The 27,986-nt window shown below is 42.1% G+C and overlaps 1 protein-coding gene and 1 long non-coding RNA gene across 3 annotated transcripts in view; both read right to left on the reverse strand.

The window, feature by feature from the left end:
• GSS (glutathione synthetase) overlaps positions 1–27,986 on the reverse strand; it is a 315,783-nt gene that overhangs the window by 104,755 nt on the left and 183,042 nt on the right. The window lies entirely within an intron of this gene.
• On the reverse strand, positions 303–27,832 carry LOC133224107 (uncharacterized). Its single transcript, XR_009728767.1, has 3 exons — positions 27,691–27,832; positions 6,798–6,954; positions 303–2,256 (listed from the first exon to the last, which is right to left on the reverse strand). It is a non-coding gene; the product is annotated as an uncharacterized LOC133224107 (long non-coding RNA).

Genomic DNA, 27,986 nt, shown 5'->3' on the forward strand with positions numbered 1-27,986 from the left:
AAAAATACTCACTGTAATGTCACAATAAATCTGGTATTTATGAAAATGAGAGCAAGAGCCTCAGCCAAGCCAGGCTCAGCCTCTCCCACTGAAATGTAATCTTCCTGCACATATATCTCAGCCCGTGCACTCTGTGTCTGATGGAGACAAGCAGCAGTCAGCGGAGCCCCACTACCCCTTTCCTACAGCCTGCCACAATTACGCTGCTACATTTGGTGTTATTATGAGTCAATATCTTGTGAGAGCCAAAGGAACTCCTTCTCAATAGTGACCTGAGCAGCAACAGAAGCTCTGATGTGGGGACTGCAGAGAACCACTTGGACCCATGGCACTACTGTGGCTACAGAAATTTGCTTTCAAAGATGCATTTCATTCTTTCTATTCTGGAGACTATTACAGAGATGTCATAGATTGGAGAGAAATGAGAATGAAAGGGGGACAGCTTGTTTGCAGCAGAGTTTCTTATGCTAAGCAAATAAGCTTCTGTGATACTTGGTCCAACAGTGAGTCCTTCCTCTCCCCTACACTCAATCTTTCAGGACCTTTGACCATTTCATCCTGATGTGACCAGCTTCCAAGCCGAGGGCTGCAGGGGCATCGAAGCATCTGTGTGAGTGGTTTGGCACTGAGAAAAAAACCAGCTTGCTTTTCAAATGAAAAAAGAAAAAATTCGAAGTATTAATAATAATTCAGTTGGTAAATGAATCTGGTTGGGAACAATCCACAGGTGCCTGCATACATTAGATGGATGCCTTATCCAAGTAATTCAGCTCTAATCCCATCCTGCAGACAATTTCAGCTGTGTTGCTGGAAGAGATGTTGCTGAACTATTAAGCACAACTTTGAACCCAACTAGTTAAGCCTCTGAGTCTCTGTTAAATGAGTGAAAACCTCACGGCTTTGTGGGATTGTACCTCTTTGAGTTTGTTAGCATCCTTCTGTACAGCCATCATTTAGGTACCATTGTACTTGCAGTTGTACTGAGGAATGCTGTCCAGAAGATGCTCACAGCTGGAGATAATAGTGAGCAATTGAGGGCAAAACTAGGGAGGTATACTTGGAAAAAATAGTGTTATTTCTGCTCTAAACTGGCCAGCCAGAAAAGGCTGGGAGGAAAGAGGGCAAGTCATTAAATCCAAATCTTGGCTGATAGAAGATAGCTGTATCTTTTCTGGCTGAATTTGTGAGGAAGGAAAAAAGTCAGTAAAACACATTTCCAGCAGCGCTGCTGTGCACCATCGTTGCAATTACTTAGCAAAGAGGTGGTTTAGCCTAAATAAATACTGTACTAACTTTGATAATGGTTCTTTTAATTTGTATAGGTTCAATGGCACACTAAGGGCTATGGGCACAATTATTTCTCAAAGAATAGATTCTCTTTTATGAGCCCATATACAGGATTTCTTTTGCTTTCATCCCAAGGATAACAGAAAATAGCAGAAGCTTGACATAATAATAGAGTTCAAGTGCCTTAGCAGTACATCTACTCTCAAAAAACAATAAAAAAGCTAAAGCTAATGTACTTTTCTATGTGCATGGCACAGGCAGGCCATTTTATAGCTTTTGCAAATCAACAGACTGTTGCCTCTCTTGTCCATCAATTGAGGCAGCTTTGGGATGATATAATGCCGTTGATTCAAATCTGATCAGCTGCTATTGCCTAATTATACAAGCAAAACAAATGCAGACTGTTTAAGGTAGAAGGGGGTGGTGGGAGGGGGAACTGCCATAAAACACTGAGGGAGAACTGTCTTCTCTTTTCAAACATGTGGTAAACCCAGAGAGTTGTTTTCCCCTTAAACAGGAATACTGCGGCCATGATTCCACAGACCTATTTACTTTTCATAATGTGCCAGTCTGCATGCAATAAAACTGTCAGGCAGAGCTCAAAAGCAATAAATATAAGGGAATCTGTTATTTAACAGGCCAAGAATCATCTGTACAGTGTCACTATGTATTCAGAGTGGTGCTCTTGGAAAAAGTCATTTTGCAAAATGACAATCTGTGTTGCATCTATTTTCATCCCCCTTCCCATTCCCGTCCACTTGATTTTCTCGGCAGGAGCAGGGAGATTTGTCCATCGCTGCTCTGCTGCCAACGAAGCAGGCACTGACCCTGCCCCATGCACCAACACAGAGGGAAGGGAAGGAAAGGGCAGAAAGCTGTAGGCAAAAAACTCCAGTGCATGAGTACCTGAATGCTTACATGCTTCAGATTCTCCAGCTCACAGAAGGCACTGGATGCAGTGATTTCAGCCTGAAAGAGATAAGTCTACAGTCTGGGACTGTTACATCCCACCACCAAGGTCTGTATGTTCAAAGAGCTTTTACCAGCTCTTCAGGACAAATACTTGAACTGTTAAGCATGAGCTCAGGCGCAAGGACAGAACAGCCCTGGTGTTGCTGTCCAGTGGTTTTGTGCAGTGCTGTTCTCATTATGTCTGTGTATCGGTGGAGGGTTATGTGATCCCTAAGTTGCTGTGGGTAACATAATCACATTTGTTTTGAAATACCCATTCTGAGTGCTGGGTACCAGATGAAAAAAGACATTTAGAGCTTAGCAAACATCATTCTCAGGGTGTCTTGCACCCCATGAGGGGAGGAAAAGCAGCTACTGGAAGGAGAGAGTACTTTTGGATGTTCTCCTGTGGAACAAAGCTGCTGCCAAGCCTCCTATCCAGCTAATGATCTCACTGCTGACATGACATCTTGGAAGCCTTTTAGCCCCAAAAGAAGCATAATGACCCAGCATACCGACAGTACAGAACTGCACTTACACTGAATTTTGCTATTCATTTTCTCCAAATACCACTGCTGCCATAGTAGGAAGGGATTTGCCAAAAGGAACAGGAAAAAGCCAATTACCAAGCTTCATTCTTCTGTCATACTCCCAGACTGGTTGTGATTTACTCTTTGGAACACCTACAGAAGTTTAAAACACAGTGCAGCATCTGTCCAACCCCCTTTTGTGAAAATAAATAGACTCCTGAAAAATCCAGATGAGTGATATTAGATTTGACAATGGTGAATGTGGGAAACAACCAGGCAGAACAGAGATCTTAAAACAACCACCACCACAGCCTGGCTCAGGAATCATCTTTATTTATGTATTATGATTATCAAGTGATACAGTTACTGGATAGATTGTGATCTATCTGTGGTCACAAACAGCCAGGTGCATAGATGGGCTGGAGATGTGGCCATTTGATTCAGGACTTTTACAGCCACTTGGAAGGCCTGTTTTGTTGTGAGAGCAGCAGCAGCCCTATAAATAAGTTATTGATCTTAATTTGTGGACAGAATATTGTTTAATCTTTGCAAACTACTTCTTGTTCCACTGTATAAAGTCAGTGGAAGGAAATGAAAGCATCAAATATCTCCTAATTTGAGCTGGGTTAAAAATCTGCCAACAGTGACATCTTACCCTTCAAAACCAACAGCTAGTTGCTATGTCCCATTCTCTTATATTGAGTTCCTTCTAACAGAAATCCTCCATAGAATCATAGACTCATAAAATGTTTTGGGTTGAAAGGGACCTCAAAGCTCATCCAGTTCCAGCCCCTGCCATGGGCAGGGACCCCTTCCACTAGAGCAGCTTGCTCCAAGCCCCTGTGTCCAAGCTGGCCTTGAACACTGCCAGGGATGGGGCAGCCATAGCTTCTCTGGGCACCCTGCTCCAACATCTCACTAGAAAGGCTAGGGTTTAACTGGGTTCAACTGACACCTAATAAACCAAGTGAATAGTTTTGGCTTAGCTTTGCCTCAGCTTGGGACCTTCTGTGGGGGTGTGGGGCAGCAGACAGGCTCTTCCATCAGTGCCAGCGAGTCCCTGGAGCGGGTGAGGGGGTTTACATTTGCAACTGCTTTTGCAGTTTTGCCATAAACAGCCAGTGTCTTGAAGACGTGGGGCTGGGGAAGCTGAAGTAGCTGGTGACAGAGCTGCATTGCTGAGGTGCCAGGGGACCGCCTTCCCCATTGGGGTGCACACTGCTGCTCTCCACCATTGCCACCAGCTCAGTGGTCGGCCCTGCTCCCTGCAGCAGGCAAGATTCAACATGACCTATACTTCATGGGTTTAAAAACCCCATAAACCAGGCACTGAACCCACCCTCTGCAGGGTTAACATGCTCAGCCAGTTTGTTCTAGTTGCTATTTAAAAGTCTGAGTAGAAAACTGCAGTTTGGACCTGGTCTTTTGGTTTATACATTGACGTCGTATGTAGGGAGTAGAATGAATCTATTACTTCTACTTTATTGCATTTATTTATTATTGCATTTTACTTAGAGTCAAGATGGAACTGAATACTGGAAATGAAAGGCTAGTGTATTCCCACCACAGCATCCAGCCTGCTTTTTGCAGCCACAGTACCAGCTATTACAATACCACATTTTCAAGTAACCTTGCAATGCAGAAAATTTCTGTTGAGAAAAGCATTTTCAAATTAACCTTTGGAATTATGGCTGCTCACAGCCTTTCCCCAACTTGACTCAGGGAGCAAAGCCTGTCTCCCCTGAAACTCTATTGAAAATGCTAGCAAAATAAACCCATTACAGCTATAACAGCTCAAATGAATGTCAACATGGCAGGACATATGTCTAATTTCAGTTTGGAGACTTGAAGATTGGAATCTTCATTATAGGCACCATCAGCTGTTTCCAAACAGCCTTCAGGTCTAAAGAGATTCATTTGAAATGAGGAACATCAAGGCAGAGCACACAGAACTGTTCAGATGGCGCATTAATTTCAGTCACTTTGCTAAGGCTATGATTATCATCACTGTGGATTCAGTAATTTTCTCAGACTTGCTGCTGATGCAGTTTTGTAGGACTTGCCACACATCTTTCTTCTCCGTGACAGACAGCAAGGGAAAACGCACGCTTTGGCCTTCAGGGACTGACGGGGGATGAGGACCTTAGACACAAAACAGGGTGCTCAGCCGGGCCATCCAAGAGCTATTAGAAATCTGTGCCCATCTCATAATCCAGTGGTTGTAATGATTTAGCACAATGGGACCACAGATAAGGACTGCTTGTGCTGAAATGAAACTGAAAATTGAACTGCAAGTATTAAACCGCTCAAATTGTATGTACTTTAGTGAAAAACTGGAACACTCATCTATATGCATTTTGACTCTGGTACATAGAAAAGGAGGGTTGAACTTGTATTACTGAATGGTATTCAGAAACTCCAGCTGGTATTGAAATCCTGTGCATTGGATGATATGTCAACACGAGACAGCAGGCAAGTCTCTCCACAGATTTCCTGCCATTTAACTTGGGATGACACAAAGGAAGAGCACAAACAGGAAAGGAGATGGATGGGAGTGATGTGAGATCATAGAGCTATGCATAACCTAAGCATATGCACGACCTGATTCTTCAGACAGCATGTGTATAATCACTGCTTAATCTTTTCTCTTCTGCCTGCTCTGAATTTTATAAGTATTTTTTGCCATTTTCTCCCTCTTGACATGCAACCTCCAAAAAAAAAGAAGAAAAAATTCAAATTCTCCCTCATCTTCTGATCCCTTTGTCACTCATTGCTTTCAGGACAAGCCTTGTTTTCCTCCAAGGTTATATACATTTGATGCTTCTGAATATAGAAGTTCCAAAGTTCTGGCTGCTGAGCCTCTGTATTCTCAAACAAAACAGTGCTGCTCAGTTTTCTTCTGTCAACTTCAAAAATGGAAACCAAAAAACAACTAAAAATGGCCTTTTTTGACCTTTTGACACAACTGGGCCACAGGGGTGGACTCCACTGCTTGCAAGACTTCTGGGACTCTGGCAAAACTATTATTTCCTGTTCTCAGTGACATTTAAGTTATTCAATGCAAACCTGAGAAAGGCTGATGAGTGTAAAACGGATCTCAGTTGAAACTTCTCACAGTGAAAAGATCTCCTGTACAAGTCCTGCAGTAAAGACCACCAAGATTCCTTCTGAACACATGCCAGAGGGAAAAAGAATGTGCCGTATACGAGGAAAAAAGAAAATATCTGAAGCCCTCATCAAGCCCATGAATCATACTGGAAAGCTGCTTAGTTACGGACATACAGTTTGCTTGAGAGTAGAAGAACAGATCCCCACCACAGCTGGAAAACCACCAGGACAAGCTCCAAGCACTCACGAATTGCTGTAGCGTGTGCATGTGTGCACATACACATCTGTACACATTTGCACATACATATACATATATATATATAAAAGAATGCCAAAAGTCAATGAAGTCATAGAATTAGAGAATGGTTTGGCTTGGAAAGGACCTTAAGATGATCTAGTTCCAGCCCCCTTCCATGGGCAGGGACACCTCAGATTAGACCATAAAAGAAGACAATGGAATTTCGTGTCCACTTGCCATCTCAGTTTCCTCCATTGCATTTACTGGATTATTTGGCTCAAGCTTTAAATCGCTGACTGCTGTTTGCCCACTGGATAGTCAGTGGTGAAGGGAATATTCACAGCACACACATGCAGATTGACCTGTATTTGGTGCATTTCCCACCGCAGTTCTGAATGAATGGAGTAGACTGAAGGGATTTAACTGGGATTTAAGGAGAGATTTCCCAGAACGTCTGCTTGAAAAACGTTTTCTGAAGCAGATCCAAAGGTTTCTTAAGAGCAAGTAATCAGAGACAAATTAATGGGTAAGTTTCACGTGACATGGTAAACGTACATGATAAATGTAATTAATAAGGCACTAGATTAGATTTTCACATTCAATCATGGACAGCAGATAAAGAAGGAAACTGCTCTTCTGTGCCAGGCGCAGGCCAGCAACCAAGGGGCAGTCACAATGCTTACCTTCACCTTGCTCCTGGAGATAAGCCAAGGACTACAATCTTTCCCTGGATATGCCGACATCTCTTGAATCTCCCTTGAACCAGCTCAGCTCCCTTGGCAGTGGCTTGGGAGGAAACCGTGCTCCTTCCCCAAGCCTTTTCCAACAAGTCCTCAACATCTAGAGGAAGCAAAACAATACAGGGAAATACCTGCTACTGCCATCCACAGGCTGGGACAAATCTGAACTTCTCTAAAGCTTTCTCCTTCTTCTTGGACTTTTTCCTCATGTCATTTTTTAACTCACAGATACTAATAAACCAAGTAGGAGTAATTTCAGCTGAACACAACCTAGAGCAGGTCTATTCTGCTCTCATGAGACCCCACTTGCAGCACTGTGTGCAGTTGTGGTATCCTCAACATAAGAAGGGCATGGAGCTGTTGGAGCAAGCCCAGAGGAGGCCACGAGGATGATCAGGGGCTGAAGCACCTCCTGTATGGAGCCAGGCTGAGAACATTGGGGCTGTTCAGCCTGGAGAAGAGAAGCTGCATGGAGACCTCAGAGTAGCCTTCCAGTATCTGAAGGGGGCTACAAGGATGCTGGAAAGGTACTTTTCATTAGGGACTGTAGTGATAGGACAAGGGGTGATGGGTTTAAACTTAAAAAGGGGAAGTTCAGGTTAGATATAAGGCAGAAGTTCTTTATTGTGAGGGTGCTGAGGTGCTGGAACAGGTTGCTCAAAAGAAGTTGTAAATGCTCCATCCCTGGCATTGTTCAAGGCCAGGTTGGACAGAGCCTTGGGTGACATGGTTTAGTGTGAGGCAGCGCTGCCCATGGCAGGGGGCTGGAACAGCATGATCTTAAGGTCCTTTCCAACCCAAACCATCCTGTGATTCTATAATTCTATTATATCTATTGCCATCAGCAAATACTCATCAGGTGAAAAGCAGGGGAGGGGGAGGGGAGGGAGTCAAAGTAGGAAGTAGGGAGTTAAAAAAATGGCCCATCTGCCTGATTTAATATTTTCTGCAAGGTAACGAGGAGTTCTGCATGTGTTGTATCTGATGAGAGTGAAAAGGGCTGTGTGGAACACAAAACTGCCCTGAACACTTCAGCTATGTGCAGATGTAGCATTTCCCATCAAAACACTGCCCAGATTTGGCAAAGGACTGAAGTAAAGACATAGACAGGTTCTTCACCAGGGGAATTTAGAACCTTCAGCTACATGTGCTTATGCAGGCAGAATCCATGCCTGCTGGAGAAGAGTGGGCAGTTTGTTAATATGTGAAGCACAGACACACTTCTGAAGCTTCAGTATGAAACACAACCCTGCAAACAGCACTTCAAATCTCAATTCAAAAACGTACCAACATTTCCAAGCTCATGAAAGTCACTGTAGTGTTTTGAAGGATCCCTGTAAACACTGTGGCCATTTCACAGTTACCTCAGGCTATCTTTTCATCTTTAACGTGCTTCAGCCCTTTAATGTAATATTTAGAGCAATGTTGTTATTAGATTTCCCCTGGATAAAAGGATCTATAAACGTAAATGCCAGTTGCTAATTCGTGGTAGTACAAAATAATAGTATTAGTACATTACACAATAAGAAAAAAAATTAAGCTGGTAATTTATACTGCTGAATTAGATACACTAACAAAAGAGAGAGGCAATTATATACCACAGTAAAATCTTTAGTGCACAGACTTAAGCATTCCTCAGTCTTTAGTGTTCAATTAGGGTGAAATTTACTTTCAATACAAGACATAATGCCAAGGGCTGTCACACCCTCAGTAAGAATATATGATTTCATCTCATCTGCCTCTGTGCAGTCTTGTTTATTCTGGCAAAGCTCAAGGTTTAGCTCTAAAGAACAATTTGATTTGCATTACACATTGCACTAACGGGCTGCAGTGTGCAGATTTATCTGCTGAATGAGTATATTCTAATAGGTCTGATGATCTGTCTTTATAGTGCCATTTGATTAACAACAAATTTATTCACTTGGCAGCTGTATTCCTTAATCAGATATTCATTAAGCAGTAGAATATAAATATGTATAAATGTCAGATTTATGGATCAGAGACTACAATAATTTCATTTGAAGAAAGGTGGATTGTCTATACTTCTAATTAGATTCCCTTTAAATAGGCTCATCATATGCACACATTTGTACATGTCTAGGGCCTGATCTTCAGAGCCAAGAGTGCATGCTAGATTGGACAGCATTCCCTTCCTTGGGAGCTTAATTGGAGTCCTTTGACAAGTCCTTGCAGCCCTACACTGACATTACACTACACAAATATTTCCCTGTATTAGATGGTTTTATAAGGGGCGAGTAATTCACATATCTGCACACACACACACTTTGCAGCTGGCCAATCTCTGGTGGACACACAAAAATAGGTGCTGGCAATGTAAATGCACTGGTGAATGGCAGGAGAAGAAATTACTAATGAGAATACCTTCAGTTAAATGGATCTTGGTTGTGATAATAATGAAAAATCATCATAATTACAAGGGAGAAATATTGTGCCTGTGGAATTCAGCCCAGGCTTTAAAGGTGGGCTAAAGACTAAGTTGACAGAAGTATTTTTACCTTTCTGTTTTGAGCAGATTCTTTAGCAGCCACTTTTATACTTCATGGGAGGCTCGAAGAGAAGAAAAAACATAGCTCTGAAGTAATCCTTGGTTTATCAGGGGTAAGTACTGTTATGTTGGTATCTGTACAGGAGGTAAGAGGACTGGAACTGTCAGACCCCAATTAAAGTGAAAACTGAACTGGCTGTGAAGACACAGGCAGTTCGAACAGTGTTAACGGCCTCTGCTTCTGTGCACTACAGGTATCCAAGCTAAACTTTAGAGCACCTACATCTAGAAGATAAAATTGTCTACCAAGAACTACATAGTCCACATAGGACTGTTCGGAGTCACTATATCACATACCTAAAATAGCATTAATATCCTCAAAATGATCCAGGTCATCACACTTGGTCTAAATAAGTTCTGTGTTTGACTTAAAACTTTCTAGGAAACCTGAAAGAAACCGGGTGTCTAGAAAGGAACATCAACTCTATGGAAGTCCTTCCAGGGAAGGGGAACACATGGCTGACCCCAGCTCTCACGTTCACCAGCTCTGCCTGTGCTGGCACATGCAATCCCCAACGCCATTCTAGTTACTCACTAATCAAAGAGCTGAGTGAGACCTCTTGGATCCTAGGAATTGGGGCATATGGGAAGTGAAGGCAGGAACAACACAAAGACGAGCGCGTTGTTCTCAGACGTGCCTTCTGTGTGAGGCAGGTTTTGTTTCCCTGAGACCAGATCGAAGGCATCAGCTGCTGCTTTCAGCCCTGCACGCTGGTGCAGGTGACAGCCTGATAGAAAGGGAGGCAGATTTATGCCACATGTTTTACTTTAATGAAGTACTAGGCACAAAAAATATGAGAACTGAGATGCGTTCCCCACTGCTTTAAAGTCTTACCGAAGAGTGCTAAACTCCTGTCTTTGTACACTGTAAACACTGTGCTTGCTGAAGCCACATCTTTGCATCTTAACTGAGTAATTTCCCTGTGGTGCATCCTTTTAGTAGAGCATGTCACACACACAGTGTTTCTTTACATGTCATCTATACCCCTGCATGTACTGATACGAGCCTGAAGTAAATCTCCACGAGCAAAAGGAGTTTGAGTACTAGCAAGATTTTCACTGTAATTCATTGTAGAACCGTGTTTTCAGAGCAGAAGGGATTAAAGGTCTAGTGCAGATTCTCTAACTATGGTGTCTGAACATGCTACAGGGAAGATGATGCTCTAACCTTACTTTTATTTCTAGCAGGAATAATTTCAATGAAACGTAGAAGACTACATGCAAGTCTCAGAGATCCTAACCGTGCTCCTGTGCTAATGCAGCTGTGGCTGTATTGCACCCCTGGAGGGGAAGCAAATTTTGCTACACAAAAGTAATCTGTAAATAAGTTAATAGCTACAAATAATTTTTCATGCAGTTCCAGAACAGAAATTAGGACAGGGTTTTATTTATTTATTGAATTACTGATCTATTGTCTTCCAAAAATGCAACACGTTTAGGGAGACTGATCCATTGCCATTTAGTATACATTATTCAGTTGTCTGTTGAGATGGATATGAGAGAGTAGTTCCTTGCAATATTTAAGTCTACTGAGCCCTGCAGATCTCCTCTTCTAATATCACTTGATTTATCAAATCTGATTTGGGATTTACAGCCTATATAGGGAGAGTTCTCAAATTCCTAATCCATTTGGAAACAAGTATCTTCTCTGCTTTGCTACTTCATCTTCCTGACTCACTGACCTGAAGGGCTGAAGTTTTAAACTCATTTAGCAGGGAAAAAAAAAAAAAAGAAAAAGGATTTTATTAGAAGTTTTGACAATTACATATGTCCTGATCTAGACAGTAGATAGAATGTGAGTGCCTATTGGCTGTACCACTAAGCTCAGGCCACCCGTGATGGAAGATGCACAAGACTCGTTGCTCAGCATTCAGAGTTGGAACCAGTTTGTCACCCACCTTGAAAATAAGTTTCCAGTGGCAATTGTCAGGTAGTTGAAATTGCCTTCTAAGAGTTGAAGTTGTGTTGAGGCCCTTCCCAGGGACATTTCAGAGGTGCTGAAAGGAGAACTGTCTACTTTTCCCAAATACGTATTTTCAACCCCTGCTTTGAGAGACACTGTGATATACAGGCCAAGTTGTTCAATATTAATGTCAGCCCACTAAGGGCTCTTAATTTTTCCTGGCCTGTGCTTTTCTGCAACAGAGAGTTTTCTGCTGCAAGTTGTTCCCAGCCTCAATAAGAGCCCCATTTAATAGCTAGCCCATACCCTTGAGCACAGTCAATCCAACACGGCTGCTGCTGCCTTGTCCTGCCTGCTCTAACCACGCTGAGTCACCGTGCTCCTTCTGCCTTCCTTGAGACACTCTTTTCCCATCATCCAAATGCTTTCTTAAAAGCAACTTTCTAAGGCTGCCTGAACTTTTCAGTTGAAATGCACTGGGTTTGAGTGAGTAAAACTCTGTCTTTCAGTTAATGACTTAAAAAAAAAATCCAATAAAGAGAGTAACCCAAATTACAAATACAAAATAAAAGGCCGGTTATTTCTTGCTCAGAGGCAAATTGTGCAACTTTAATTTAACAGAAGATGATCAGCTTTATGACTAGATGTGTTGCAAATAAACTGACAACCTTTATAAAATACAATTACTTTATTTTATCTGATATTATTATTATCTGAGCCATCTGACACTCTTATAGCTCATATAAAAATTCCTATTTTAGTGTAACTCTGTGCTTAAAGAGATTTCTTTGTACTACATGAAATAACACCCTCCTCTCACCTTAGCATTTAGAGCCTCCAGAGTTTTATCATATCTCTTCCTTCTCAAATGGTAGGATTTAAACATCTTGGGCAAAGGAAGGGTTTCCAATGACTTGACTGACTCGGATCATCCCAACGGTGTACCTATGCTAACAATTCAGCCCCATGGGACTGGAAGGGGGGGTTTCTTTAGGCTAACTGGCATTTCTGACAACAAAGGGTATGTTTCTGGATGGGGAATCATGGTAACTCGGCTATTTTGCTTCTGTTCCCTAAATAAATTTATTCAAGTGGCTGGCACTGAGTGGCATGGTGCCGGGCCAGGCAGGTATACCCGTTCATCGTCATCTTCCCTCACTACACGCCACATATTTAATTCTTCTGATCCTTCCCCTCAAATCTCTCTCCAACCCTGGGATGCTGTTAGCAGCTCTTCCCCTTGTTCAGTACAAATCCCTCAAGAAAACAGGCAGGTAACTGCCATTATGTTTTACAATTATTTAAAAGCAAAAAAATTTCCCCTGCTGTGTTAATTCAGTCTTTGCCACTTGGCAAAAGGCAACATCTCCCTCCCTAGCATTGCCCTGCAGCCCACAATTTGAACATAGCCAAAGGAGACAAGGTTAGGTTTGATTTAACACAGAACAAGGTATACAAGTAGCTTCTGTTTCTACCACCTCCCTATAGTAGCATCCTGCAGCATGGTCTCTCTGCAGCCATAAGCCATGGAGAGCAGGGCTTGCAGATAAAGGTACCTTTCTCCTCTGGCTTCTTTTATCTTTGCTCTGACAATGAATCATTCAGAGCATGAGGTAACGAGGCAGGCAGAGTCAAACAAGTTGCATTCAATAAAACATGCAGATCTGGTGGCAGGATTCCTGGCACAGGGATCACAAGCACCTGCTTTGAAAGACCTGCACTGGATTTTTATCACTGCTGCTGACGTTGCCTGCCATGTCAAGAAATGCACTTCTCCAGCTGATTGTCATCCAAGCACATGGGGAAGGCCTATGGCATATTTGTTCAAGGCCAGGTTGGATGGGGCTTGGAGCAACCTGATCTAGTGGAAGGTGTCCCTGCCCGTGGCAGAGGGGTGGAACTTGGGTTGGAAGGTCCCTTCCAACCCACACCAATCTGTGATTCTGTGATACACCATTAGAGTTTAAATCTGAGGAGTCAGTAATACAGACCAGATGACAACTGCCATCTCCAGCAAGTGTTTGTCAGGGTGTTCAGTTGCCTGTTTACTCATGTGTTCACAGAACTGAAAAGTCCTACGCTCTTTAGAGCATTTACCTCTTTCCAGCTGCTTCCAGTGTGTGATCCAAATGATTTAGCCATGTATCTAAAACCTATTTTCTCTGGAGAATGTGTGGAAAACGCTTTGCTTTTTTGGCAGTAAGTGCATTGCTGCTGTAAACAAGATTTTTTCTGAGCTCTTTTTAATGAAGATAATTAAGAATACATTATAAAACAGATTATTAGTAGTAAACAGCAAGCAGTAAACCCCATTTATATAATGTCACAATGTTATTAAGTTTCTTTCACTAGAACTGCAAACACATACACTCTGGCTATTGCCTTAACCCCATGAATTCTTGATATTTAGTTTATTCTTTATAACAAACAATTCTTGAAAATGTGTTATGCAGAGGTCTATGCTATAAGAATAATAAATGCTATTTACTTTCAAATACAACTGGATGAAAAGGTAAACAAATATTTACCTGTTGTATTAAACAGCAAAAAAAGGGGGAAAAAATGGTCCTAAAAAACTATGGAAGCCATCAGCATCTGGGGATCTTTTAGAATAAAATAGATAGATGAAATTAAAGGGAAGTTGGTTGAGCATTTTGACGTTGGATAGAAAGATATGAAGAGGAAGAGCTGTGTTTACCATAACAACAAATCTTATTTCCTGTATCACTGATGCTCTTGCAGCTTCATGTGATCCTGAAAAGCATCTTGGCTGATTCAGAGAAATTCATCCCTGTCTCCAACATATGACTAAAACCTGAAGCCACCCTCAGAAAGAGAGCTCTGGTTCCTGCTATCACCATTTGCCATATGTCTCCTCTTTCTTCCTCCACATTCTTAGCCTCATTTACTATGGAAACAAGGCTCGTGTGATCCCACCGTCTTTCTCATTCCTCTCACCTAACACACTACATCTAAGCCTGTAGCTCTGCCCTGATCAAATTTGACAGAACAGTAGAACAAAGACAACCGGATCCTCAAAAGTCTTGTGGGCATAAGCAGCTGGGAGAAAGGGAAATAGAAATAGAAACACATTAATGTCGCCTGTAAATGCCCAGCATGGTGTGAAGGGCTGTATTATAAGCTAATGCTACTGCACATAAAGTAATCATTGTAAGATAAGGGTCTTAATCGTGCAAGTTTCCACTGCAACATCCTTAGGCAGAAAATTCACTCAGCTACTGGAAACTCGTCCATAAAAAATAAGGCTTCATTAATTTTTAGTCCTCGCAGATCTACTTGTATTTTCTGTTCTCATTTTCTGTTTTCTTCTATTTAAACAGCAAAAAGACATTGTCAGCCAGGCAAGACTTCACTATCTCATTTGCAGCACTGCTGCGTTTGCTACTGGATGTGAAGCTAAAAGCAAAGTTTTCAGTATCACATCAGTGCTGGAGAAGCTGATCAGATCACAGGCTATCTCTGTTTCTCTACTAGTATAACCACCAGGAAAAATCTGCCCCACAAAAGACAGAGGACTCATCTTTTCTTTGCTAATCTCTTCTTGCTCCTGTTTTCATTTTCTTCTCTTCTCCCCTTCAAACACACACACACACACAGAGCCCAGGAATTAGAATTAGATTTCAGTAGGAACAATAGCAGCAGCAGTAACATCAGCTCCATCATCTCTACTAACTGCTCTTTTCTCCTAAACATGTTTTTTTGTACCACCTGAAAGTCTCCAAACCTGGGTTTTCCTTAAAAAAATATCTCTTGATAGCTAAAGGAAAAAGGATTAAGGGATATTGTTAAACTGAAAGTCCTGCTTCATACCTAACATCTTCATTTTTTAACTGTTTTTCCTTTTCCTATCTCTAATGAAAGGTTAAAAAGATCTTTAAGGCTGATTGTCGCCATGGGATTAAGCAGCCTGGAGTCTATTAATTCAACTCCCAACAGTTTAACTAGTTGGTGTGCAACACTAGCAGAGTCATGCTGACATCCCTGTTTCACCCCCCTTTTCAAGTAAAATAATTGGGCTACTTCTGATGACTTACGATTAAATTTAAGCTGAAGTTCATGAGTAACATTTCTGTCTATTAGCCTGTGTCAAGGAAGTTGATGTTCTGAATCCCACAAGTTTTAAATCAAAGAGAAATGGGAAAACAGTGTGTCTCATGATTAGGTCAGACTTCTGCTAATTTGGGGCCTGATTCAAAGCATTTTTAATGCTGAAGAGTGATATTATTCCTTTCCACAGGTAGTGCAGTAAGATGGGCAAAGGCCTAGGTGTCTGCTAGGTCTGGAGTTCATACTTTCCTTCTTCAGTGCATTCAAGCCTTTCTTAAACTATGACCAACAGTGAATCTATTTGATATCCTCTCTTTTGAATGGCTGCTTCTTACTATTCAAGGTGTGCCTTGATATATTAGACTCACCAAAGATCTGTTGGGGAGACTTAGATGATTTTAATAAACTATCAGATGATAGATGAGAGCAATCTTGTATTGCAACTGTACTCATGCTAAAACCAATCTGTCTGTGTAGATATGCTTTGTGCTACCACAAGTGACATGAAAAGAAACCGCCTTTAGTAAAGAGTGAAAATTCAAACATGGTAGATGTGCATACCAGCCACATGGAAGTGCAAAATACCTGTAGTATAAGACTTTATTTGATTTCTAACTGTTGAGCTGGAAGTTTTTTCCCAAGTCTAAATAAGAGCTCTTGGGGAAAGGGGTTACTTGTTGAGTTTTAATTTCTGCAGTAGTTCAACCTTTATACCATAAATATTTCATATGAACTGTCTATGTATGCTGTATGCAAACTGTGTAGCAAACGACTACAGCTGACTCTGCCTCTGTGAATAACTCATAAAAATGAAGTTAAATACATGTAGCTGTCAACAGCTGCATGACCATGACCAAAGCAATGCAACCTTTCATTTAGAAAATTACTATAAATGTCAACCACTGAAAAGTCAGTCCCTTCTGGAAGGCACAATAAAGGGTGTTAGAATCAAGCAGTGCTGAACCTGGTAACACTGAAAAACTGAAATGGAAACTCCCAGTTTAAATGAAGCAGTTTGAGTCAACAACTGTGAGCTGAGCTGAGCTGAGCTTCCAGCCTCCCCCGAGGGCTCCCTGCTCTCTACAGGTTTTTTCTACAAAGGTATTAAGCCATTAACTCCCATTTTAAACCAAACAAGAGACTAGGTAGAATTTCAGTCAGGATCCTCCACAACAGACCTCCCCTGTGTGATTAATGAAGTATTGAGGAAGATGAATAAGCATAAGCTCACTCTGAGTAAAGCGAGCACCACCTTGAAGAAAGCTTTTGATGAGAGGAAATTGCTCTGTGTTAAGAGCTCTCTGGAGCCAAGGCAGAAACAAAAGTTGCATTCAGTTCTCTGTAAATGAGTTCTGCTCTCTGTCTTCACAACTTTAAGTAAACTGAAGTATATAGTTGAACAGGAAGACTCAGTTGCTCTTGAGACTTCTTCATTTGCTTGATGAATGCTTTAGAAGATAGGCTGGGAAAGAAGATCATTGCATTTAAGCAAAACAGAGCAGTCAGATCACTTCTGGTATCAAGAGGCAAGGCACGTGATCCGTAGATGAGAAAGGAGCTCAGCTGTAAAGGTAGGAAGCTGGAATAAGAATGAGCAAATATTTCTTGAGGAACATGGTCCTCAGTGGAAAAAGACTACCTGTCTTGAGAGAACAGGAAAAAAATCTAGTATTGTTCCTTATATGGCTAATTGTATCAGATATTCTCTGATACAAGAGAAAGAAGATGAATAGTCTTACTTGAGGCAGGAGATGCGACGATGGAAACCACGCTGTTTCTTGCCACAGACTAAGAGACTGCCATGAGTTCGTGGTTCCTTCCTTTCCTTCTTGTACTAAGGTTTAGTTCCTCAAGTTCCCAGCCCCTCTCTTCTCTTCTACCTAGAAGCTTCTTAATTTTGTACATTAGCTCCTAGCATGAAGTGGTTTTTACCACCCAGTGTTCAGGCCTGTTTCACCGTGAGCGTGACAGACTACAGCAGTAACCCATGGAAGCAATCTTTGACACTCCTGTTTTGGAATTAGTGCTTAGCATATTTTTTTTTCTCCCTTTAGTTCTGTCTTTAATCAAGCTTGAAATTTTCCTCCTTTAAAGAAGCCTTTAAAATCTTCTCATTTTCTCTGGATAATACATCTCTGAACTACATTGTTATACTCTAAGAAAGGGACTATTTTCTGTCACTTGGAAACCCACGCCTCATTTTGAACTGAAATAAACCCACTAATAAAGTTAATCAGAAGCACTATTCCTCAGGAGAGAGTCAGGGAAAATATGATGGGTTATAAACTGAGCCACAAGTTCCAGTAATGCAGCACAGGCAATCCTAAGGAACAAGACCTCCACTACCTGGGACAGAGAGCATCTCAGCAGAAGATTCAGAGATTACTGTGGGAAAACAGCACAGATAAGGAAACAAATATAAGTAATGCCCAGATAATAAACCAGTTGTAAGTACATCGAAATTCTTGCCGAGGATCTGCAAGGCTCCTCAAGATCCTTGTCTATTGTTCAGGACCAAAGCTTCAGGTTTTAGCTAGGCTAAAATTGCTATTGCTTGCACATCCTTTTGGGGCATCCTGTTAGCAACACCATGTTTCTGGAAGAATAAAGCACACACGTACCCTGCTAGAGTCAGTTATTTAACAGGAACGAAATTCAGGCTGAAGTGCTGGGAGCACAGCTAACAAGACATCAAAATTATCAGCCCTGAACCACAATTGGGGTATCACTTTGAGGCTTCGTTCAAGCGTTTCTGTAAAGTAGAGATAGTTATGGCAATTTCCTAAGCATGGAGGGAGGGTCAGGTAGTGTCAGCAAGGTATTTTCGATCTGTAAACCACTCTCTGTGCCAAAAGCTAATGTCAGATGCCTGCAACAAAAGTGCAGGGCATCTCTTAATGGAAGAAATATTAGACAACAGGCAGTAGACTTTGTTTTATAATTTGTGTAACTGAGAGATGAACTGACAGAAGCTGACACTGATGAAGAAAAGGGACTGCTCTGGGAACTGGCCACGGTTTCTGAAGCTGCAATCAACAAAGGTAACAGACACAATATTTCAGTAACAGGCCATGAGAAAATACAGCCAGTGCATACAGTAAGACACAGCTTATCCTCTTTCACTGACAGTTACAAAATCATAGGTAGGCTACAGGAGGAGGCCTGATTTAATGATCATGATAAACTACTGTTCAGTAAGTAACTAATGTTAGTTTCTGCTATGAATTCTGTTCAATTTTGGTGGAATTTTTTATGTCTGTGTTCTATTAACTCAGCTATAAATAGGCAGTAATGCTGTAACAAACATAACAGTGTTTGTGCTGTTGGGAACCCTTTATAAGTTTATGATATATCCCATAAAGAAAACATCACAACTTCTTATTCCACAAGGGTGTTTCTGCCTTATCCAACTGAGAAATTGGACAAGCCAGAGTCCTCTGGCACTCCAGCGTCATTGAGTCCATCAACAAGGTGACCACGTTCATGATACTCACGTTCATGATCCTCAGGATGACGTGATTTACCTTGCACCACATAAGTGCTACAAGGTCTCTCACTCACTTTTTGCCCATATGAGAGGTGCTGCAGAAGTACCAAGGACTGAGTGGCTCCAAGTTGAGTGTTGGGAGGCATGCTAAGGTATTTCTTTTCTAACATAAGCCAACACTTCCTTCAGGTGCTGGGCAAATGAAAATGACAGAAAAAGAGGACTCTGCTATTTGTTTCATAACTCTTGACACTGATGCTTTACTGATGACTTTACTAATTCTAACTGCCTATTTTTACTTTCCAGTAGATGACACCTTTACTGGGCACCCAGACTGTTTATAACATATCCCCAACCACATGAGTTGCTTTCTTCCACTTTTCTTCTGCTGGTTTGTGGCCATCCACTACACGTTTCTTTGTTGTTTTGCTCCATGCCCCAACCACTGTTTTATCTTCAAGCCCTAAAGGCACTGCAAGCAGCAGCTCTGTTCCCCAAATGCCATCTTCACATCCTGGCTGCATTGCTGTCCTCTCACTGAGTACCGAACAAAGTCATGAGGGATATAGATATAGGTGGCTTATATTTATTTTCTGTGTTAACATAGATTTTAACCAGCTTTCTTTAAAAGCCCTGTCAAAAGCTTGAAGAATTGGACCATACAATAGAAATTATAGAGCCAAGGCTGCAAAGGAGAACAGACTCAGGTGTTCCGTTTAGCTCTGGAATGAGGCTAGCATTCAGGGAGGGCTGAAAAAGTAGTTGCACAGATATACTAAAAAGGACCTGGTTTATCTCCAGGGCAGTTTTAAGAGACAACTATTAAAATCATTGCATATTCAGAAAGGAAACATTTGATTAGACCTTTTGATCTCGTTTGTGCTCCAGAACACAAACTTTACTGATGCTAACAGAAAAAACTACTGACTTTTGCTTTCCCATACATGACACCTTTATTTGGACACCCAAACTGTGTTTATAACACAGCCTGGACCATATGCATTTTCCTTTCTTCTTCTTCTCTTCTATGATTGGTGGCCATCTGCTGTATGCTTCCTTGGTATTTTGCTTCATGGCCCAACTTCCTCCTTCACAATTTGTCCCAACAGGGCAAAGTTACCCATGTCTATTTGATTCAAGTCAACTCCTTGCAACCAACTCAGCATATTTATCTGACTTGCCCTGGTACCATTACTGTCAGTGTGGATCTGGAAACACTAATCCCTTACTGGGACATCAGCATCTCAGAAAAGCCCTGGGCTCTTCAAAGGCCACACTCAGTCAGCCCTTTCCTGTATGCTCTCCTTCAACGGTCAGGAAAATTCTGTTGAGTTCCTCAAAGACCAGAGCCCAGTTTCAAATATAAGGTGGCGTTTACCTCCCCACAGATTCACTCATGTTGAACTCTCTGTCATAGGAAGTAAGCTAACAGGTAGAAAATGAACTACTTAGGGTATTAACTCATATATTTTAATAATCCTGATACTTAAACACAAGGACTAAAATACTGCAGTGATTTCAGTATTGCCATTTCTGTGAGTGCATTAAAAGACTTCTGTCTGGTGCATTTCTTCATAGCTCAGCTTTTGCAGGGAAAGGATTAAGTGAAATATCCTTAAATGCATTTTTTTTAATCTTGTGGTTTATGTGGGAAAACGCAGAAGGACACAAACTGCAGTCAAACATAGCAATAGTATTTTTTAATCTACAAGTACATTTTTAAAAAGCTTAAGACTGAGAAAAACAATTAAAGAAAACTAAGGAGATAGTGACATATCTGCCTCACATTTAATGTTAGCAAGAATTCATCCCAACAACGAGAGCAAACCTCTCAATTCCAGCATGGCATGATTCTGGCAAACAATGAACGTTGAAACTGTGGCTTGCGTGTTGTGTATTGGTTTCTTGATTTGCCCATGATGAGCACATCTTTGTTGTGCCTAAATGAGATGACCAAGAAAATGGAAAACTACCTTCCACTTAGTTTTCCTGTGCAGTGAGTTGGTACTACACTGCAACTTGGTGTCCTGTGAGGTCAAGCACTTACCCACATTAGAGATGTCATTGAAACTGATCTCCCAAAAGCTCTCCCCAGCAGTGCTCTGCCTTTGACACTGACTTAAAGCCACCATCTTTCCCCTTATTCATTTCTGCGTGGTTTTACTGATACAGAAACATTGCTATACTGGTCAGAGCCACAGGATCAATAAAGCAGAGGAGGAAAGAGCTGCATTCCCATCCGCATCGTCCATCACTGGCAACCCTGGCAGCTGAGTTCTGCTGCCCGAATTCCATTTTTCCACTTGACAAAAATCCTCTCTTGGAGCCTGCTGGTGGAGACACTTAAAACCTTATAGACATTAAGGCAACTGAATTGATACCCTGTCAGATGAAGAGAATCTCTCTTTATCTGGTGAGGGTTAATGATGATTTATTAAGCAGAACAGGCAGGTCCCAGGACATATTTGCACAGCCTTGTCAATCAGAAAAAATCCTCCAGAGATTTGGGCTAAGCTTATTTCATGCTTTTTATTTAGAAGACATGAGAGGACAATGCAACTTCAGTTTGAAGTACTTCTCAGATAACATGAAGCTTTAGAAAGATAAAAGACTAGATGAAAAAGGACCTCTTCAGACTTGAGTACAATCCCATGTCATCACAGAAATGGCACTAAGGAAACAAGTATGAGTTAATAGGATTTGGGGAATGGTAAAATAAACATGATGTCTTGTAGGGAAGATTACTAATGAAAAGTCTAATATAAAACCAATGCAAAGCACATGCTTTAGCTCTCAATAAAAACCAGAACCAGACACCTTCAAATAACTGAACTCATCATCTCACCATGTAGATCTCTGACACTCACATAGCAGACTCATGGGTCTGTTGACCCATCAGGGTAGGACTTTGCCCAAAAGTAAATGTCTCCATTTCAGTCAGGCAGCCAGGACTGCCTTTATCAAAAGAGAGAAGTAAGTACTTTTTGGGTGTGCTTCTCACTTGTGTTAACAGAGCAGTCAGGTGAATCCTCCCATAAAAGCATCCACTCCTCTCTAGTGAGCCAAGGGTCACTCAGTCCAGTAGCGTGTCTACATCATGGACCAATAAAGCTCAGGGGCCTCTTCAAAAGGCCATCCCACTATTTGCCAAAAGCTTGTTCATGGGAGGGTGAGCAGGAGGTGGGAGATTTGTAACAAGCCTCTGATCTTTAACACTGTCTTACCCACGTTTAGTTTTCACCTTTCTAGATCCATAGCTGTTGCTAAAGGAAGGTTGGAAGGACAGAGGAGCAGTACCAGGGTCATCCTCCTGCAAAACAAGGTTTGAAGGAAGCAGGTGCTGTCTGAGATGTGTTTCAGGATGCGCAGCAGATATAATAATGAGAAACCAGCTCTGCTTAGACTTTGATTAAGAAACACAATTAGGACCATCTCCTCAGACTGTGTCCAGACTGACAGTTAAGGAAGCCAGAGTCTGGCAGACCACAAGTGTATGGAAAACCCTTCCCACATCCAGTAACCTTGTTTAAGGATCACTTCTCATATTCATTTTGATCACTAGTACCAAGAAGGATGCGGCAGAAGGGTAGGCAAAGCAGTGTGCCTGCAGCAGTAGCATCTAAAGCTCTCAGTTAATAGGCTCAACAGAAGAAACCACCAGATATTTAACAGATGCACCAGAAGCCTCCAGCTCTCTACAGTAACAGAACTGCTGGAGCCCCCTGACCACCAGCAAGATGCTCACACTCTGCTTTCTCAGGAGCTGCTTCTCCAGCTCCCATATACCCCTTCCTTTCGAGCAAGCTTTGCAAACAGCAAGCAAATGGCTGCTTGTGGTGTGGGAGAGCAACATCAATCACCTTTAAAAATCCCTCTTCTGTTCTAGTGACAATGGTCTGTACAAAACCAGAGCTGAGGCTGCATCATCCCTGTTTTCTGAGATCGATAGCAGAGCAGCAGAAACATGCTTTGGGCTGCTGCAAGGCCTCTCTCACAGTGCTTTTACTTTAGAAAACCAGAAGAGAGTCTGCCTTCCCTGCTTGAATTATAAATATAAGCTTTCTCTTTGTAATCCCTTAAAATGAAAATGAACTTCACAGAAGAAAGCCAACATTTGCAAGTCTTTTTTTCACTGCAAAAGATAGAGGAGGGGAACCCTACCTTGGCAAGAGACATGCATCACAGGATTTGAAGTGAACAGAAAAAAGCAGAGTATCCTACCAAAGACACTATGTTCTGCAGGCTGGAACAGTCCAAGATGTCTCTCTCTGCAGTGAAACAGCATCTAACTCTCAGAGCAGCTACAGAAAACTGCCTGGCATTCATTTCATTTTCCTTGTAGGACCAAGTTTTCCCCTTGGAGCCACATGCCCAGACAGCTCAGCGCTGATGGCAGTTGTCATCTTCCCTGCAGCCTTGGGGAGCACAACCCTTTCCTTGCAGATGAGAGGTCAGCATTGGCTCACATTCCCATTGTGGGAAGTTATGGCAGCCCCATGACTGGCTCTTGGTGACAGGCATCAAACACCACCATCAAACACTTGGTTGGTAGGGCCAAGTTTCTCCAAAAATAGAGCTCATTTGTACCCAAACCACATGCTTGATGTATTCACACTATGCTACAAGGCAATAAATAAACCTGGAAAACCAGTAAGGGATGAAACACTTTCCTCCATGGCCTGTTAGATAGAGGTATTCTGCTGTGTAGCTCTCTTCTCTAACTAGATTTACTTGTGCAACCTTAACATTTTTAATATTGTTTTTGTGTCTGCAGTAGATATTTTCTACTGTCCTTGTTCCCTGCTTTTACGCAGTCCATTTCCCTTTGTCACTTGAACAGAACCATGCCTCCGTGGAAAGTCTATCATCACAGAAAGTGAAAGGCAAGGAGGAGAAATACCCACTGTTCAAATGAATGGCTCAGTTGATTAATGCCAGAATGCAGCTTCAGCTTAATTTGGCTGCCCCAGCATTTGCTGCCACTGGGCAAAAAGGTTCCCCCACTCCAAAGAGATGCCTAATAAATACACACTCCTTCCACCTTCTGTTTGGTGGGCATGCAGGGGTCCTCATGGGAACACCAGTCATATGGTGTTAAAGTACAAAAGCAATCTGTTCACATCTGTCTACTCTGCCACCGCCAAGGGCGAGACCAAGCTACAGACCCCATTACATTTGGGCCACATCTATTTTCCTGCATTCCCTGTAGTTAATGTATTTTATTATTATTATTGCTCCTTGCCACACTGTCAGCTAATGGCTGATATTCTCATAGGAAAATGGCTGATTTTCTTCCAGGAAAATCCCTGCCAAGCTCAATCATGTCTATAGAACCCTACTGCCCATTTGAAGGGAAATCCACAGGGAAGAAATCCCACTCCAGCCACACTCCAAGTGATGCAGCTGATGGCTTCATATGTGCCAGAGGGTGAACCCGGTGAACCAGCCTTGAGGGAGCAGCTGAAAAGCTGGACAGCTTTACTGGACCAGCCCAGCCTGTGCTGATAGGAAGGGGAGCAGAAAGGAATTGTCTTGCTCACAAACTTGGCATCCTGGGGAGGCCAAAGCCACGTCAAATGCTTTTCTGCCTGTGCTGTGAACCTCTGTGAGGCCACAGAGTGACCTTCCCACGAGGCTGTCAAAACCTAAACCAAAATAAACCACCTTTAGCTCCACGGCCCAGCTCAACGCTGCATCTCCTGAGCACCCAGTGCAAAACAACAAAAACCTTTCAACAGAAACTTTCCTTTCTAGAAGGTGTTTGGGAGATTACATCACCAGGGACTGTAGCGACAGGACAAGGGGCGATGGGTTTAGACTGAAACAGGGGAAGATCAGGCTGAAGATAAGGAAGAAGTTCTTTACTGTGAGGATGCTGAGGTGGTAGCACAGGATACCCAAAGAAGTGGTGAATGCTCTGTTCCTGGCAGTGTTAAAGGGCAGGTTGGACAGAGCCTTGGGCAAGGTGGTCTAGTGAGAAGCATTCCTGCCCATGGTAGGGGTTTGGAACTGGGTGATCTTAAGGTCTTTTTCAACACAAATGATTCTATGATTTTACGAAAGCATGAACCTACCACAGGTAGGTAACATCATGTGGGCCATAGCAGTTGCTCCCATATGTATTGTTGCTTCAAGTTAAGATAAATTAGATCCTGTGATAGTATTACATAGGATGAGCCTTCCAAAAAAGGAGAGCCACACTACTGTGTCTACTAAGTCTGTAAGAAAGTGAAACAACAAACGTTATAAAAAAGCTTGTGTATCTGCCACTGATGCAGGTACAATAGAACAGGCTCCTTCCTGCCTGCCTAGATCCAGTCCATTACTTTTTACTTAATGCTCTTTTTTATATATTTATTTTACATTTAGTACACAGAATAAACAGCTCACAGGGAGCAGATGCGAGTGCTGTGATTTAACACCATCGGTGCTGCAGCAGTTCTGCTGCACAGGAGTACAAAGTGACAGAGCCATGTATTATGCCACACATTGGCTTTTCTCTCCCTTTTTGTTTAAATTAAACTCTTTGTATAAATAGTCATTCTGGCTGATTATATAATGTCCCACATTTAGATCGTCTGTGTTGCAACCATGGCAACTCCCCGAGCCGAATGCATTTGGTTCAAATTTCTTTCTAAACTTGCTGATGAGGGTGAAGAAACAGCTTTGGAAACCCTGCTCAGACAACCTACATTTGTTCTTTGCACGGAGAGCTCAGGCCAGCTTGGATTGACAAGACCCAACAGCCTAAATGGGTTAGGAGCCAGTGCCCATCTTATCCTAGCGTAACCGATTGCATCTGTGATGCAAGCTATGGATATCAGCAAGGTCATCAAGAAGTATCTATATTTTGTTTAATGATGATTAAGTAGGAGAACTGAGCCATGGTGGAGCTGGAGAATGACATCTCCAGGGCACAGAGCAGGCAGCACCCACAGGAGCTGTGCAGACTTTTTTGCCTTGCTTCACCAGCAAGCTTCAGCTTTGGTTTGGAAAACACAGTACTGAAGCTAAAGCATTCCAAAATGATTTTCTCATGTGGCTAATAACCCAACTGAGGGCAACATTAGCTGCATGAGTGCTGATACCTGCTCCTCATTTTCCACCTGCAGAACGTGACTCCCTGGTCAGATGAATGGGAGCAGCTCAGCCACAAAGTTGTGGAGACTTTGCTCAAACTGCACAAACACTGCAAGAATTCCACACCATAACCTGACACTGATGCCCTGAGACTGCCAGCACCTCCTTCCCCACTGCTCTGCATGGAATTTGCAAAGGGAAAGTAAAGCAAGAGCCCACGTTGTGTGTAAGGTGGAGAAAGCATCAGCAGAGTTTAAAGAAGTTTAAACAAGAATTTGATTAGGTAACTTTCCTGCTAATCATCATGGGCACCAACTGTATTTGTTTATATTGTAATTATTTCTATTCATAAATTATTGTAGTAGCTGCCAGAGGGGAGACTGAGCTGAGCTCTTAGGCAGAAGCTCTTCCCTGTGAGGGTGCTGAGGCGCTGGCACAGGGTGCCCAGAGAAGCTGTGGCTGCCCCATCCCTGGCAGTGCTCAAGGCCAGGTGGGACACAGGGGCTTGGAGCAAGCTGCTCCAGTGGAAGGGGTCCCTGCCTGTGGCAGGGGTTGGAGCTGGAGGAGCTTTAAGGTCCCTTCCAACCCAAACCCCTCTTTGATTCTTGGTATTTTCTTCAAAAGTCTGAATCATTGCAATTATGTTTTTATTTTCCTTATGGCACAAATACCCCAGATGAAACATGCAGTCAGATTTTTAAGTAATGCGGCTGTGAAAATGTCCCATACTGATGTCTAATGCCAAAATGCGCCATAAGCAAAAGTCAGATGCAGTGGTTTTGCACTTGCAGCTCTTCAAAGTCTACTAGAATTGAACTCCTACTGTGTTAGCCATTGGATAACACCTATGGTCAAGTTGGAGAATTTATACAAGTTAAACCATTCATGTACAGTTGCCCACGTGTGTCACAGAACTAACTTCTGTACCACACTAGGGTTTGTGGGCACCCTCAGATAAACCCTGAGAGACTTCAGACCCATTTTCAGTCTAGTTATAAATCTGCCTCACAGTCTAGAGATTGTTATCCACATACAAGCATGACAAGGACTGTAATCTAATCCAGGAAACAGAAAAATATTCCTTCAGACTCTATTTAAATCGCACAGCAACAAGTGAAAGCAAGGGTGTCACACTGGTTTCAGACGATTTAGAGCTTGCACAGAATTCAATCTCTTGCTTCAGTTGAGTATTTACAACAATAAAAGGTCCAGCCATGCACAGTTAATTCATGTTACAATTGCACTTACAGAAAGCAAGCAGCAATCAGTATCTCATGTAGACACTGATTTTGATTATACTTAATCAATGGTGATGCTAATAACTTGCTTATATAAATTAATTTCTTTCCAATTACATCTTAATTGCTAGTCTGGCTATACCAGAGAGGCCTAGAAATTGCACAACAATAACCTATATATAGTTTTGTCTAACACTGATGGGAGCTTTGACACCATTAAGTGCTGGTCTGCATGCTGCAGACTGGAGGGAGAACAGAGATCGGAGATCAAATGCAATAATTAATTATGTGCATTTGAAATTGAATAGGAGAAAAACCTTTAAAAACCAAGCTTGCTGAGTTTATACATTAACAGCAGCTTGTCGCATTAATTTGGTTTCTCAATGATGCTTTAGAATTCCTTTTTCACTACACGAGGAGAAGGGACATCTTCTGCCAGGGTTAATACTTTTGTGGAGATGCTGAACTAATTTGAAATGTGTCTATTCTCCTACCTGCAGGCAATGATCTCTTTGTTACCTTCTTCCTTGCTTGATAATCCCATGGAGGACTGAATAAACTCAGCCATTCAAAGGAATAACAGCAGCAGTGCTGGCCTGATACATTCACAAACCCACCAGGACTCAGGGTAAAACGGGGAGGGTGTTTAAATAAGCAAATAAAAAGCCACCTGAGCTTCATTTGCAGAACAATGTAGCAGGAGCTTCTCCAGGAGCCAAGTCACCAACTGAATTGACAGAGGTTTAGCCTCTTGTTGGGCATTATTCACGCTTCTTCATTAGGTTGCTCC

The sequence above is a fragment of the Neopsephotus bourkii genome, unplaced genomic scaffold (assembly GCF_033783945.1).
Source record: "Neopsephotus bourkii isolate Nb327-2 ecotype Australia unplaced genomic scaffold, CSIRO-AGI_Nbou_v1 NB_1663, whole genome shotgun sequence".
Lineage (NCBI taxonomy): Eukaryota > Metazoa > Chordata > Aves > Psittaciformes > Psittacidae > Neopsephotus > Neopsephotus bourkii.